The sequence below is a fragment of the Lygodium microphyllum genome, chromosome 28 (assembly GCF_053477565.2).
Source record: "Lygodium microphyllum isolate KBCC chromosome 28, Lygodium_microphyllum_v1.1.10, whole genome shotgun sequence".
Classification (NCBI taxonomy): domain Eukaryota; kingdom Viridiplantae; phylum Streptophyta; class Polypodiopsida; order Schizaeales; family Lygodiaceae; genus Lygodium; species Lygodium microphyllum.
The window spans coordinates 67,557,146-67,573,412 of record NC_141162.1 but is presented as its reverse complement, the minus strand read 5'-3'; the positions used below and the strand labels follow the sequence as shown (position 1 = coordinate 67,573,412).

The 16,267-nt window shown below is 38.0% G+C and overlaps 1 protein-coding gene across 5 annotated transcripts in view; it reads left to right on the top strand.

The window, feature by feature from the left end:
* The window catches only part of LOC148011564 (sugar carrier protein C-like), a 24,329-nt gene extending 19,583 nt beyond the window's left edge, over positions 1–4,746 (top strand). Inside the window, exons 6-10 of one of the 5 annotated variants that reach the window (XR_015689375.1) lie at positions 3,548–3,870; positions 3,980–4,092; positions 4,175–4,319; positions 4,415–4,508; positions 4,607–4,746. The gene's annotated coding sequence lies outside the window, so the exon portion shown is untranslated. Of the gene's footprint in view, positions 1–3,547; positions 3,871–3,979; positions 4,093–4,174; positions 4,320–4,414; positions 4,521–4,606 lie in introns of all 5 variants that reach the window. The other 4 variants (XR_015689376.1, XR_015689374.1, XR_015689378.1 and 1 more) reach the window with 4 other exon arrangements.
* The last annotated feature ends 11,521 nt before the right edge of the window (positions 4,747–16,267 follow it).

The window sequence follows — 16,267 nt, the reverse complement described above, 5'->3', positions numbered from 1 at the left end:
CTATAGAGGGTTTGGTGTGGGTATGTGTAGGTGGTGAAGTCTTGCACTCATGCACTCCCTCTATGAATGAGTACTAAAAAGTGGAAGTGCAAAAATGTAAATTGTGCTTATGTCTCTATGCATAAGAGACATTTTCCCAAGTTGTAAGAGCTCACTTCTTTGTACGTATGACTTGGCTTGGAAACTCTTGTAGGGTACCTATGTGGGTGGATAGCTGTTGTAAAATCAATTACCTTGGTAAAATATCCTAAGAATGTCCTTTATTATGGCATATTGTCACTTCAAAGTAGCACTTATATAGTCACCGAAAGTGACTCTATGAATGCATGGAAATAGGTTTTTTTTAAATTCAATAGAAAATAATAAAAGCCAAAGTTGCATTCTAAACCATGGACTATGAAATATGATTTATCTCTAGGATATGTACATCCCATAATAGGGCCAATTACCCAAGTGATAAGAGATTTAACCCCAAGCTCACTTGAGAAACATAAACCAAAGAACTAGAGAACAATCAAGGACTATCTTTTGCTCAAATTAGAGGTAACCCAAACTTGCTTGCTTAGGCTTTGGCTCAATGTTTCTAAGTACCATATGGCAAGAATGGGATCTAGTGAGAACCATCCTCCCCATGCATAAGGTACTCTCATGTTTTTATCCCCTAGGAGAGTTTTCCACAACAAAGAGACTCACCCAACAAAAGACCACCAAATCTAGTGGCCTCCTTACTTATTTCAATAGTTTTCCACTAGGATTTTTCCATTTTCAGTTGCCCTACCAAGATTTTACCCTCTATACAGTCAATACAAGAGGAGAGAGACAACCTTTTGGACCTTCCTCCAATCTTAGAGCTTAAGATGGAGGCAATGATCAACGCATTGATACCCATGGATGTCGAGGCATCTGATCCGCTAAGAGAGGAAGCGTCCATACCATTATATGATGGGTGCCGAGTATCTCACCTAAAGATGTCGATTGCACTCTCAAGTGTGCAAGCAAAATACAAGTGAAGCGATGCAAGTGTGACCAAGTTATTCAAGTACATTCTATGTATGCTCCGTTGATTTTTTTTTACACCATTATAAAAAACAAGTGCTTTTTCAAGGTGTTTTATGATTTTTTTTTTAGTTTCTAAAGTATCATTTATTACCACTTGAAAATACCATGTCTGAGTCTTGTGATGATGTGCGACATGTTTTACGAAAGCTTGGCATGGACTATAATAGCATCCATGCATGTGTCAACAATTGCGTGTTGTTTCAAGGAGAATACGGACTATGGAGACTTGTCCAAAGTGTGGTGCTCACAGGTATCGATAGGACTTGCAAGGACAAACCATCCCTTAGAAAGTTCTTAGACACTTTCCACTTATCCTACGTATACTTCACATGTTTCATACATCGAGCATGGCGAGCTTGACAATGTGGCATGTGCAAAATAGATCCACAAATGGAGTCCAATGAATATCAATGAATTCACGCACATGGAGCCACATTGACTCTACCTTTCCAAGCTTTGCATGAGAGCCAATGAATCTTCGATTCAATCTTGCTATGGATGGCAGAACCCATTTGGTCTCTGCTCAACTTCTTACAATGTGTGCCATGTAGTCCTTGTCAACTACAATATCCTACCATGGCTTTCTACGAAGAAGGGACACTTAATCCTTAGCTAGCTCGTTCTTGAGAGCTAGAAAGTCAAGAATATGGATGTCTATCTCTGTCCACTAGTTCATGAGCTTAAGATTTTATGGGAGGAGGGGGTCATCATGGAAGATATGAGCAGGTGCAATGGTCGATGGTTCACCAATATACGAGCCATGATCATGTGGACCATGTATGACTTTTTGGGATTTGGGGAGTGCTCAAGTAAGTAGGCTTCCGTTCTCGTTGGTCATATGAAGGAGATAACACAAGATGGATGCACTTTGGCCACAGTCAAAGCATTGATGGTAGCTTGCAACTATCTCGTGCTCATTGGGTTCTATCCACTAAAGAAGAGTGCATTGTGAAGTAAATTATCATGTTTATCTACACCCGACGCGTATGATATATTCCCTCAGATCCACTTTTTCTAAAGACTACCAACTATCAAGGCTAAAATCCCATGATTGGCATAAGATATGTCAGGTTTTTATTGTCCTTGATTGAAAGTGGCCTAGGTATTTCACTATTTAGTATCCAGTTTGGTGTTCGTAATACTTCTTCATTTGTGGCAGTTTTACTATCGATGTGATCGCAGGATGTCTCACTCCAAAAATACGTGGAGCGATTTACAGGTTGTCGAATTTAGTGCAATGGATCTCACAGAAGGAGATCAAGATATCCTCTATTGAATACATAAGGCGGGGAGCAATGGAGATAATCTGTCTCTTTGTGAAGTACCTGGCCACCAACATGCTCACAATACAAACCCACCTCCTGGTGCATCTTGTAGATAAAGTGGAGATTGTGGGACTCGTCCATACGCGATGGATGTTCTTCTTAGAGTGCTTCATGAAAACCCTGAAAGGCTTTGTGCGACAACAAGCTTGGCCAAAAGATAGCATGGCGGGTGAAGGTTGGTTGGTGTCGGAGGCATTAGTACATATTTCATAATGGCTATCAACAATGGATTCAGACAACAATATGCTATGGTTGCTGAAGGACAATAATAGACTGACCAGAGATGTGGTGGTTGGAAATGGGGTAGAAAAAAGGATGGATGATGCAATGGAGGAGAAAGTGAATCATTTTTGTATATTGCACCATGCATCCATGGAGATGTGGCTCGCTAGGTGTACAAGCAAGGTAGAAAAGATCAGGAAGACACGCGATCACAATTTCGATGCATTACGCATCATGAATCGATTTGATATCCTGAGGGCATGGAGAAGATGACGTAGTTTATGTCTATACGATGGTTACATGGAGCTTTGATCACACCTTCTTGCGAAGGGGTGGAGGTCTCTACTGAGGAGTGAAAACTCTCGAGGGGATGTAGTCTGAAGGTGACCACATGTTTTATAAGCTGTCGTATCTAGATTTTATATGTGACAACTAATCTAACCATTTCAATGTAGAATACAAAATATATAGTGCAGCGTGCTCACACGGGTGACATTTTCACATTGACTGAATCGATAAAATGCAATGTCATGGCAACGTTCGAGCAAGAGAGCCAATGGCGAGCCACAGATCCAAACAGGGTTATAGATAAGATTGAGTATTTTGGAAACTTGCAAAGTATTATCTTAGTGGATTACGATAGCTTCTTTGTGATCATATTCTATATGCACTGGTTCAAAGTGGTATTGGAAGGAGCCGGGGCAACCATTCAGCAAGGTCCATCTAGATTTCTCAAAATAGATTTTGAGAAAAGATGGACAAATTTGCGGGACATGTTTGTCTTGCCGGCCCATTGTGAACAAGTGCATAAACTATTTTTTTACATTTTTTCATGACACAAATATGTCATAAATGTTGAATCTCTCTTATATGTGATTTTAAATAAATAATTTTCTATCCAAACCCCTGACAAACTCGATGGTGGTATGTTGTGCCTTCAGCTCCTCGAAGTGTGAGACTGTATGATGAAAGTAATATTTCCAGCATAGATTAGGAGAGTATGTAGCTAGAGGGGTCGATATTGCAAGGGGTGGAGGTCGAATATGGCTTGGAGCATACAGAGGAGGAAGATTTGGGTAATGATGATGGAAAGACAGAAGGCCAGGAATTCTTTGAGAACGAAGTACACTCATCCTTTTGTGGTGGCCTATCTATCGACCCTCCAATGTACGTGGAGTTATGCCAGGAGATTGACATGGAAGCATAGGCTACGTCATACTTGCAGCATCCGCCTACTCAATTCATTGATGAATCGCTTATAAGGGTACTCTAGAATATGCATTTTAAGTAACATCATTTTTTAAGAGTTATATTACCATGCTTTGCTTGAATCTTTACATTGATTATGCTAACATCATTTTCTATCTGTGCAGGTCACCTTTGACGATATTTGGAGAGCAGAATGAGTTGAGGGATGAGTGATGAGGAGTTACAGGATATATTCACACTTATGCCTCCAGATCAGATGGCCCGATTCAGAGATATGGTAAACTAGAGATGTCTCAAGCACCATCATGCCATTCCATTATATCTACTTTGGCATGCTCTTATGCTTCAATTTCTAATAGACCAGGTTGACGCTCCAAACTGGGCCTGGACGGAGAGAGTGATTTTAGGGAGCGCTGCAAAGATGTGGATGCAGTGAGCTTGCGGTCGGCTCGAGATAGGGTGCTACTCCTTACTCTCATACACATGACTTATCTAGAGGACTTTGTAAGTTTTTCTTTTAGTCTTCTCGCTTTCTTATTTGCAATATCACTTGTACTAACAATCGTATTTCTAACAATTATATTCTATTTTCTTTTTAGCATTCCATTACAAACCGCGACTCCACCGGCCTGGAGACTCGATATGCAAAGGGACATAGTCTCACTACATTGATTGATAGACTATATGCATACGGTGGCCTAATAAGTCAATCCTCTTTCTTATCCGTAGTTACTATTTTTATTAAAATGCATTATGTATGGTGGAATGATGTGTAGTTGTTCATTTTGTAGAGTCTATTCAATGCTCCTTTGCGTCGGGACGAGCTTTCGGATGGCGAGGATCTATAGCTCGTGCTTGGATTTGTGGAGCACACATCCTCTTCTTTTTTGGTCCTATGATTTATGCAAGCATCTTCTATGTACTATGTTGTTATCATCCTTTGTATCTTTTCATAATTCCATGAGTTTTCATTAGTGATCTTGTACTTATTCTATGTTTTAGTCTTGTGGATTCAAGTACATTTTTCACACATCTTGATGACCATTGTGCACCTAACATGTAATTCATTTGTAGAATATAAATATAGCACATAGTGTTATATATGGCAGGGTAGCTGCTGCTCTGCCACACCCACCAAAAAAAAATCTCTATAGCCATCACTATTAGCGTCACAAATTTAACTGCATGCATCACTATTGGCGTCGTAATACGCATCGCAAACAGTCGCTATATGCATCAGTATTTGCAACTCAAAACCGACAAAAATTACGATGCAAATAGTGACATAAATACCGATGCATATAGTGGCAGTTTTATAGAGACACTAATACCGACACATTTAGCAATGACAAGGGAAATTTTTTTAATGAATATTTTTGTCACTTTGAATGTCTATATGAGGCATGTATCTTATAGTGAAAGGGAGAGAGAAAGAGGGGTGGGGAGAGAAATAAAGAGAGGGGAGAGAAAAGGAATGGTGAAAAATATAAGAACGGAGATCGAGAAAAATAAGTATAGATTAAAATAGAGGAAGATTATCAATGAGGGAGACAAAAACATATTGTTTATCATAACATAGACCAAATGGAGAACAATGATGGTCATGATGTCCAAGATCACAAGACTTATCTTAATCAGCGACTTCCATATCCTTACACTCAATGCAAGCCAAGCAATCTCAGACTTTAAGCGAATGGTAAGAAAAGTGTGTATCAATCATACTTTACATTTGCTAAGAAATTGAATATCATATACAAAAATATTAGATATGCCCTGGAAATTTGTATAGAGAGGTGATGCTTCATCCCAAAGGAATGCACCTATTGAGGCCCATTAGAAGAATTAATGGGCATGTGATGGATGGAGTGCTTGAGCCGATACATAAATTAGCATGTGATATATAGAGTGCTTGAGCCGATAGATAAATTAGAGAGCATGCCATAGAGACTACACCCTCGTTACTAGAGGAGAAAGTGGGCCTTTCTTTAGACCTTTCTCCAATCTTGGAGCCTGAGATGGAGGCAATGATCGATGCATACTACCCATGGATGCTGATTCATTTGATCCACTATGAGAGAAAGTGTCCATACCATTGTATGATGGGTGTCGAGTTTCTCACTTGAAGACATTGCTTGCACTTCTAAGTGTGCAAGGAAAGTACGGATGGAGCGATGCCAATATGATCGAGTTGTTTAGTGCATTCTATGCTCTGTTGATTTTTTTAACTTCACTATAAAAAACACTTCTTGTGCTCTTCAAGGGTACTTCAATCTTTTTTCAAGTTGCTAAAGTATCACATATTACGACCTAGAAATACGATGCCTGAGTCCCATGATGATACACAATCGGTGTTACAAAACTTAGCATGGACTACAATAGCATCATGCATGTGTCAATGATTATGTGTTGTTTGGAGGAGACTATGGGACTATGGAGACATGTCTGAAGTCTGGTGCTCATAGGTATCGACACAGGGCTTACAAGGAAAAACCGCCCCTCAGAAGGTTCTAAGACACTTTTCACTTATAGTGCATATACATCACATGTTTCGTACATCAGGCATGGAGAGCTTGACAATTTAGCATATGTAGGATAGACGTGTAGATGGAGTCCAACAAATATCAATAGATTCACATGCATGGAGTCACATTCACTCCAACTTTTCATACTTTGCACGTGAGCCAAGGAATTTTCAACTTGGTCTTGCTACGGATTGCATGAATCTATTCAGTCTCCGCTCAACTTCTTACATTGTGTAGCCTATAGCCCTTGTTAACTACAACATCTCGCCATGGATTTCTACAAAGAAAGGACACATGATCCTTAACTTACTCATTCATGGGTGCTACAAAGTCAAGAACATGGATGTCTACTTCCATCCATTAGTTGATGACATGAGCAAGCATGACGATTGACATTCTGCTAATATACGAGCCATTCTCATGTGGACTATACATAACTTTCCAGGATTCAAGGAGTGCTCAAGTTAGTGGGCTTCCGTTCTCATTTTTTATATCTAATATGGCTCGTTCAAGTTTGTGTTGACTAGATAGGGGTATTGTGACAAGTCTAGTCACCTCATGTTATCATCATGCATGTCCATTGTGTGGACCATAGTTAGTAGACTCCCAAAGGTCATGAACCATAAAGAAGATGGTATATCAAGGACACACCACTTTCTTGTCGGAGGGTCATGAATTGAGGGAAGGTTTTCTTGGATGACCTCCAACACGAATGAATGCCCAAAGTTGGTATGAGTTGAAAATGCTCCACAAGGAGTCACATCCAAGCAGAATAATATGAGGATTCTCAGTTTTCTACGAGTTTCCATATTGGACCCACTTACAAATCAACCACTTGTTGGATCCCATACATATTTTCAAGAATGTGAGCAGCTTATTATGGAACCATATCATAGGAAAGAGAGACACTATAGGGGCATGAATGGATTTGAAGGAGGTAAGCAAGATGGAGGTGCTTTGGCCATAGTTGCGAGCCCTGATGACAATCGCTTATGCTCCTTGGGTTCTATCTACTAAAGAAGAGTGCATTATGAAGCAAATTATCAAGTCTATCCATACCTTGACAAGTATTATGTGTTCCTTCAAGTCTACTTTTTCTAAAGATAACCAACTATCACGGCTAAAATCCCATGATTGGTATAAGATATGCTAGGTTTATCTTGACCTCGATAGCAAGTAACCTCAATATTTCACTATTTAGTGTCTACTCATGTTTGTAATGTTTTTTCATTTCTAATAGTTTGTACTACCACTGATCGCAGTCGTGGGGTGCCTCACTCCAAAAATATGCTTAACAATTTATAAGTTGTCGAATTTAGTGCAATGGATCTCACAGAACGAGATCAAGATATCCTTTATTGAATCTGCAAGGTGGGGAGAGGTGGAGATGGTTTGTCTATTTGAGAAGTACCTACCCATGAGCATGCTCACGATACAAACTCACCCCTTAGTACATCTCGTAGAACAAGTGGAGATTGCAGAACCCATCCATACACGATGGATGTTCTTCTTAGAGCACTTCATGAAAACCCTAAAGGGCTTTGTGTGACAACAAGCTCAACCAAAAGGTAGCATGGTCAAAGGTTGGCTAGTGTTGGAGGCATTAGTGCATATTTCAAAGTGGCTAACGACGATGGATTCAGACAACAGTATGCTATGGTCACTGAATGACGATGATAGACTAACCGGAGATGCAATGATTCGAAATGGGGTAGAAACAAGGATGGATGCTGCCATGGAGGAGAAAGTGAATTGTTTTTGTATGTTGAAACATGCATCCATGGAGAAGTGGCTCACTAGGCATGAGTAGGCCAAAAAAGAGTGGGAGGGACTACGATCAGAATTTCGACGTAGTACATGCCATCGATCGGTTTGATATCTTGCAAGCATAGAGGAGATGTTGTGATTTATGTTTGTGTAGTTGGTTGCATGAAGCTTTGATCATAGCTTCTCACGAAGGGGTAGAGCTCTCTACTAAGGAGTAGAAATTCTCGAGGGGATATAGTCTAAAGGTGATTGTATGCTTTATTTGCTGTCATATCTAGATTTTATACGCAACAACTAATCTAACCATTTCAATGTATAATACAAAATCTACAGTGCAGCGTAGTCACGTGGGTGACATTTTTGTGTTGATTACATCGATAAAATGTGCTCGACAATGGATTGTGGTATCATGCAAAGTTCAAGCAAGAGAGCTAATGGTGGGCCATGGATCCAAATACCATAGTAGATGAGATGGAGTATTTTGGAAACTTGCAAAGTATTATCTCAGTGAATTACCATAGCTTATCCATTATCATATTTGATATACAATGGTTTAAGTGGTATTGGAAGGAGCTGGGGCAACTATTCAATGAGGTCCATCTAGACTTCTAGAAATAGATTCCAAGGAAAATATGGACGGATATGCGCAACATGTTTAACTTGCCTGGGTCATTGTGAATAGGTGCATGATCTTTTCTTTTATTTTTTTGTGACATAAAATAGTCACAAATATTGATTCACTCTTATATATGATATTGAACATGTAATCTTCTATCCAAATCCCGGACAACCTCGATGGTGGTATATTGTGCTATCAATACCTCGGAGTGCGTGAGTATATGATGAATAGGTAATCTTCTATCCAAATCCCTGATAACATCAATGATGATATGTTGTGCCATCAACATCTTGGAGTGCGTGAGTGTTTGATGAAAGCAATGTCCCCACCAGCATAGTCGAGAAGAGTATGCAAGTGGAGGGAGTGTGGAGAGGAGATAGACACAGGTAATGTAGACAAAGAGATAGGGGACCATGAAATTTTCAAGAATGAAGTGGACTCCTCTTTCTATGGTGACATGTTTATAGACCTTCTAGTGTACGCCAAGTTATGTCAAGAGCTTGAAATGGGGCAGTTGTATTTGCATTCACTTACCCAATTCATTGATGATTCACTTTTAAGGATAATTTAGTTTATGTTTTTTAATTAGCATCCTTTTGTTAAGAGTTATATTGTTGTGCTTTACCTAAATCCTTATATTGATTATGCTAACATCATTTTTTGTCTATGCAGGCTACCTTTGACAATACCTAGAGAGCAAGATGAGTTGAGGGATGACTGATGAGGAGCTATAGAAGATATTTGCACATATATCTCCAAATCAAATGGCCCAATTTAGAGATATGGCAGCTAGGATCCATCATGGATATCGTCAGGCCATTTTGCGAGGTATACTTCAACACACTATGATGATTCAATCTCCAATTGGCGAAGTCGATATTCTAGACTGCCTCAAATGGAGGGAGTGGTTCTGGGAGGTGTTGCACAAATGTAGATGTTGTGAGCTCGTGATCATGGTTCTAGAGAGGATTGCTACTCCTTGCTCTCATACCAATTCCAAAGAGGGTAGCTCATGTGGGTATTGTGGAGGCACCAATGTAGTGTCTCCATCTTGTCGGTCTTGTGGATACTTGTCACCTCCAAGATTTGTCACACCTGTAGGGATATCTACTCATGTGACTCTTATGGGTGCTATTCTAAGAGATCCTACCCCCGCAAAGATATGCCAGATATATAGGGGTCTCCCAGTTATGCCCAAGATCATGGTCCCATGTGGGAGAGGCCACACCTTAGACATACCCTAATAGGATACGGACACCTCATAAAGGACAAGACAGGTGTTGTGATCATGAATGATGAGGGAAGAAGGGTGATGTCTCACATGAGAGAGAGTTGTATCAACAAGTATTTAGGCACAATGTTCTGGACCATTGAAAGAATTTACTAGAGGGGAGCAAGGACTATGTAGTGGCATCTTTGCATGAGATTTTTTGGTACCTACGGTGACAGAGAGGTTTTCCATTGGGTCGATGATGGAGTACATACCTACATACATGTCACATAGATGATCAGATGGACGCAAGGCAATCAAGAGTGGCACCTCAAAGCCCGAGTGGCTAGACGTAATGGATGGGCAGAGACTCAAGGAGGAGGCCACAGATTCTCCAAGATGATGGCAACAATAGTAGGGGAGGCAACGAGGGCATGATTAGAGGCAGGGGGTGGTGCATCATCTGGGGAGTGGCAACCACAAGACTTATTTGGAAAACTTTGTAAGTTTTATTTTTGTTCTTCTCACTTTCTTATTTGGAAATCCTTGTGCTAACAATCTTGTTTCTAATAATGCTTTTCTGTTTTCTTTGCAGCACTCCATCACAAGCCACGATCCCACATGTTTGGAGACTCGATATGCAGAGATACACAGTCTCACTACACTTATCGATAGATTGTACGCGCATGATGGCCTAGTACATCAATCCTCTCTCTTATCTATAGTCACTAGTTTCTTTTGTGATGTATTATATATGGTGGACTAATGTTTGGATGTTCATTTTGCAGAGTCGTTCAATGCTCCTTTATGTTGAGACGAGCTTTCAGATGGTGAGGATCAATAGCACGCACTTGGATTTTTAGAGTGCACATCATTTTCTTTTTTGGTCCTATGACCTGGGTGCAGGCCTCTTCCATGTAGCATTTCTTAGATATACTTGTCATCCTTTGCTTAAAATTGCACTTTGCGATATTTATGGATAGATTTTCATTCCAAGTAATTTCATGAGTTGTCATCACATGTCTTGTACTTATTTTATGAGTTATCAATCTTGTGGTTTTAAGTAGTCTTTGCACCCATCTTGATGATGATTGTGTATCCAATATGTAATTGGTTTGTAGAATATCATCCAGCACATGGCGCTGTGGGTGGAAGGCTACCAAAATTTTTTGTTTCTTTGTAACCATCGCTATTTGCATCACTAATTTATTGCACGCGTCTCTATGTTAGTCACTATTTGTGTCGCAATGCATCGCTATTTGCATCATTAACTATGATGATTTTGTAGAGATGCATATACCAATGCTTTTAGCGACAATGAGGGCTTTTTTTTTAATGAATATTTGCATCACTTTGAATGTCGATATGTGGCCTATATCTTGTAGTGAAAGTTAGAGTTCTCTTTTTTTATGAAAAACATAATTTTTTGTACAAGTTCCAAGAACAATGGCTCTACCATTAAATTGCTTTTTTTCCAGTCTTTTAAGAGTAGCATCTCACAATAATCGACCATTTGTAGATGCAATCTTCCCCCTATCTCCATCAAAGTGAACCTAAGCCCTCATGTGTCCTATTGAGAAAAAAAAGCAAGCAACTAACATCAAATCAACACTATAGGTGATCAAATCAACTCAATTTTTATCTCAATGTCTTATGAAACATGGTTTTTTCAACTATGGGTGTGTTTCCCTAACTTCCAAATGCATTTCATCCGAACTTACTATCACTCAAGTTGTCATGGACTTGGATGAAACGTGAGTTCAATACCGATGTTCTTTGTTGGCTACAATTAATATTGCATGTCATAAATCAAGGTTTTACTATGTGCATATCCCACTTGATTTTTCAATGTTTCTTGCTTATTAGGGTCTACTTTACAGTTGTTTGTTTTTCTAGGGTTAGAATGTTAAAGAGAAATTTATCCCTTGAGGAAATGGAGCAAGAGAAGTTGGAGGACAATTGTGATGATAGAATCTTTGATTTTCTTCAGAAGACAGAAAACTCGTCCAAGTTTATGTGCATTAGGCTTATCAATAAAAAAAGCTATGTATTACTTAATGATATTCAACATCTTTTTTAATCTTAGAGAAGTTACTACTTAGCCATCCTAGCATCATGGGGCTAGATTGACAAGCTCTGGATGTTGAGGGGGAAATTTTTCAAGATAACTCCATGGCTGTATACACATGGATTAATCAGATTCTGGAATTTGAAAAGAAGGGGATACCCACAAAATAAGAGTTTTTAGAGATTCAAAGGAGACTTGCCATTGAGGGCATGGGGTATGAAGTCACAATGAAGCCTCCATTAGAGAAGAAACCAAAGAATTCAATAAATCTTTATAATGAAAGCCTTCTTTAAGATGATAAAAACCCAAAGATATTAAAGATATTTCCAAGATTTCCATAAGCTTAATACTAGATCTTTGTTATGCTTAGTGGATAAGTGACTTTATTATTTTCATATATTGACAAGAAAAACTTTTTTGTTTCTTATATAGATTGAAATTGAAGAACTTGATAACTTTTTTGGAAGAGCCAAGGGCTCTAGATCACTACTTGGGGAAAGCAAGGACTTGGCCGCTATATTTTGCAATTTATTACAACTTATTCTCAAGCTCTCCAAGTTTATCAATGATGACTTTAAAAGTTATTTCCAAATTCATTCAATCTAAAGTTTTCAACAAAGGAGTGGAGAAAATCATTTTGGTAGAGAAGGAAGAAGCCATAAGGATTTTTGGCTATCTGCTTGATTATAGTGGGTCTAGAGTTGGATACTTTGAAGTTCTTAGCTCTTATTTACTCTCTCATATAGGAGATGCAAAAGATGTGAAGCTTCTTCTAGGCTACAAAAGTAAGACTTCTTGAAATGTAGAGGCCTTATTGAATGGGATGAAGCCAAAGATTCCTCTACAAATAGAAACAAACTGAAGGATCTCAAAGAGTCAAGGGTTTCTTGAAACCTATCTTTTCCCTTCTCTGTGTTTATTTTGTAACCATTTTGAAAATCTCTACTTTGCACAAGAGTTTAGATATTCCTCTTTTCTTTCTTGGGTAATCAATATTTGTATGGTTCTTACTAAAGATGATGTATTACATGATGGGCTGTATCTTTAAGCTTAAATTTATACCAAATTTATCTATAAAACCATTGAAAGACCTCTAATAAATTATTAGCTTTGACTCTTTCTCCTCCATACCTTGTGTCTTTGGATTATTTTTTTCTTCCCTAATAATGTGATTTTTCCATGCCTTGGGTTGACCTAATAAACAAGCTTTCATGTTGTTTGTTGAAATATGGAGTAGGATTGCATAAAATATGTTGCACGGTTTAAAAATAAAGAGAGTCGGTTAAAAATATTATATGAGTCAAAAAATGAAAAAACATAATAACTTCTTACCATCTAGTGACTAAAGTATTGATTACCCCAAGCTTCTATCATTACTTTTTTTAAAAGGTTCAACTAGTCTTTGAAATTTTTGAGATCATCATCTTTTCAATCAATTTTATCACTATAAAAAAATATTTTATCTAGCATTTTTCAAAAAATTTATCTCAAGTGTTTATTATTAGTATGATCCTTGTATTATGTAGGGATTTATTTAATTGTATTTAATGATTAAACCCCCATTTCTAAAGTTTATCTTCCAAAGCTTTCCATGAAAGCCTAGAAACCTTCACCCACCAATTAATGGCTTCACCCACCAATTAATGGCTTTTTGAAGATACAATTTCCATTCTTTGACTTTTGAACTCTAGGTAATAACAATTTTAGCTTTCCAAGTAAATTCTATGTAAAAATGAATGAGCTTTTCAATTATTCCACAAAGTGCATGATGTGTATATGTATGAGCATTGGCCAAAGGAATATCTAAAATTAGCTTGAAGTGTGAATCTTTGATATGCCTGGAAAGGGCTCTATTCTAGTTGCTTAAGCTCAACTATGTAACTAGGCACATGCAATAAAGACAGGGATATCTAGAGTTTGCTCCTTAGACACATTGTAAATACATTTGAGTGTCTTTAAGTCACCAACTATGTGCCATTCAATCTTATAGTTTCCAAGTCCCTCAACAAATAGCTATTCTTCTATTTATTGGCTCTTAATCATATTAAGTATTGAAGTTTGAAAAAAAAAACCCTATACAATATATCAAAATCCTATGCGTCTACTTCAAAATCTCCTAATCACTAGATATATTCAATACCAAATGATATTGAATCACTGCAATGACTTGATGAAAGTGCTCTATTCATCAAGGCAATGAATACCCTTTCTCATTTTGTATACTTTAAAATCTCACCTTCATCAATTTTAATTAAAAACCTATCTAATCATTGTGCCTCTTTTAAAGACAAATTATTGTTAAAGTCATTGTAAATAACCTATTTCTTCTTGCTTTTGAAGCTAGCCTTGATATGAAAAGGCTCACCCAAAACTTCTATTTCTTTACCATCAACTCTTTACTTGGTAGTCTTCACCATAGATGGCCTTAGAAGTGAACAATTACATAGCTAACCTTGTTTCGTATTTGATTGCATTAATTGAAAATTTTGTGTATATGTATCTCAACTAATGCCAATATTTTCCAAATTCAAGCACCTCTCTCACTTACATTTGGCTAAAGAGGAGACCTAAACAATATTATTTATACATACTATTATAAGAAAAGTTATATTCAACATTTTTTTAAGTAAAAAGATATACCTTGCTGCTTATATTCTTTTATTGCAACCACCTCCTCATCATTTGACATATCAATATACTTGAGAGTTCTTTGTTGATTTCAAATATCTTAAATAGTTCATTTTCACTAGTATGCTTTGATGTGTTTCTCTAATGAATGATTCTATTTTTCACTAAATTGATTGCTTATTACACATTCTCTATTTAATAAATTTATGTCAATAAATTAATGACTCACTTTTCTTTAAGTGTTGATGATGGTCTAGCATGGCCATGAGACCATTTAGAGACTAATATTCCTAGTGCATCACTTAATGGGGTGATCAAAGCACTATGATGGGGATATCTGGTATAGGCAGTACAAGTTATGAAGGGGGAAAGAAATGTCTGCCAAGTGTAAGAGTGTACACAAGAACCAAGGAGTTACACATAAATGAAGATGGATTGAGTTCTAAGAAGAGGAAGTGCATTAGCATTGTGTATATGTATTTATGTGTGCATTCAGGGATGCTTGGGAATGTTTACTTGTGTGTAATGAGCATTGCATTCATTTGGGGTCATCCTCTCCCCTACAAGTCAAGGTTTAAGGTATTTTCTTTCATTAAGAAAGATGAGAGAGGGGATTCTCTCACTAAGAAAGACGAGAAACGTGATCCTTTGGACGTGAGGAGAGAAGTGAATTTCTCTTTCTAAGGTCTAAAATGACACAAGCCTTTATGTGCAATTCAATCTTAAGGTTGAGGCCCAAGGCAATCTAATGAACTCTCCTTATCTATGACGCAAGGTGGTTTCATGGACCACAAGTTAAGAATATAGTTTAAAAAGCTATTTTTTTTGAAAATCCATTTTTAAAATATCTCACAATAGAAAAACGATCTCTAAAAACGGGTTGCGATGGATTATCGAAAACAGCGAGATCTACAACTTTCATGTTGTGTTTTTTCATCCAAACAACCCACAAAGAGATATATCGAAATTAGTGTTGCAGAGTGGAACAACCACATCTTGCATGAAGATCAACTCAACTCTCTCTCCAAGAAGAGAAGCTCTTGAAAGCCTATAAAAAAGGAGGCTCTCCTTGGGTGTAAGGAGGAGGTGAAGGAAGCATCACTTTGCATGTATCCACGAGGAGAAGAGAAGGTGCAAGTGCTGCGGAAGCCCTGTTGAATCAAGTGCTGTGGAAGCTCTACTGAAATCAAGTTCCAAGAGGAGAAAAGTAGGCGCAAGTGCTGCGAAAGCTCTACTGAAATCAAGTTCCAAGAGAAGAAGAAAATGTGCAAGTGCTGCGGAAGCTCTGCTGAAATCAAGCGCCAAGAGGAGAGCCCTACACATATTGTGTAGAAGAGAAGGAGACTCAAGAAGGATCAAAAGGTGCCAACTTCCAAATTGTGCAAGTGTTAGCCAGTTGTGTACCATGCAAGGAACCGTGATCTTGTTTCCAAGATCTATAAGTAAGAACTGGCTTATGTGTAACTGAGGAGCTTGCTCCTTGTCAATAATATAACTCCACAATCTTCCAATCCCTAGTGTGTTGCTAATTTCTCTACCTCTTTCTCTACATCTTTCTTTTCTCTCATCTATTCTCCCTCTGTGCCAACATAATATTCACCATATATATTTTAAGTATATAAGAAAGTCGAGCATGTA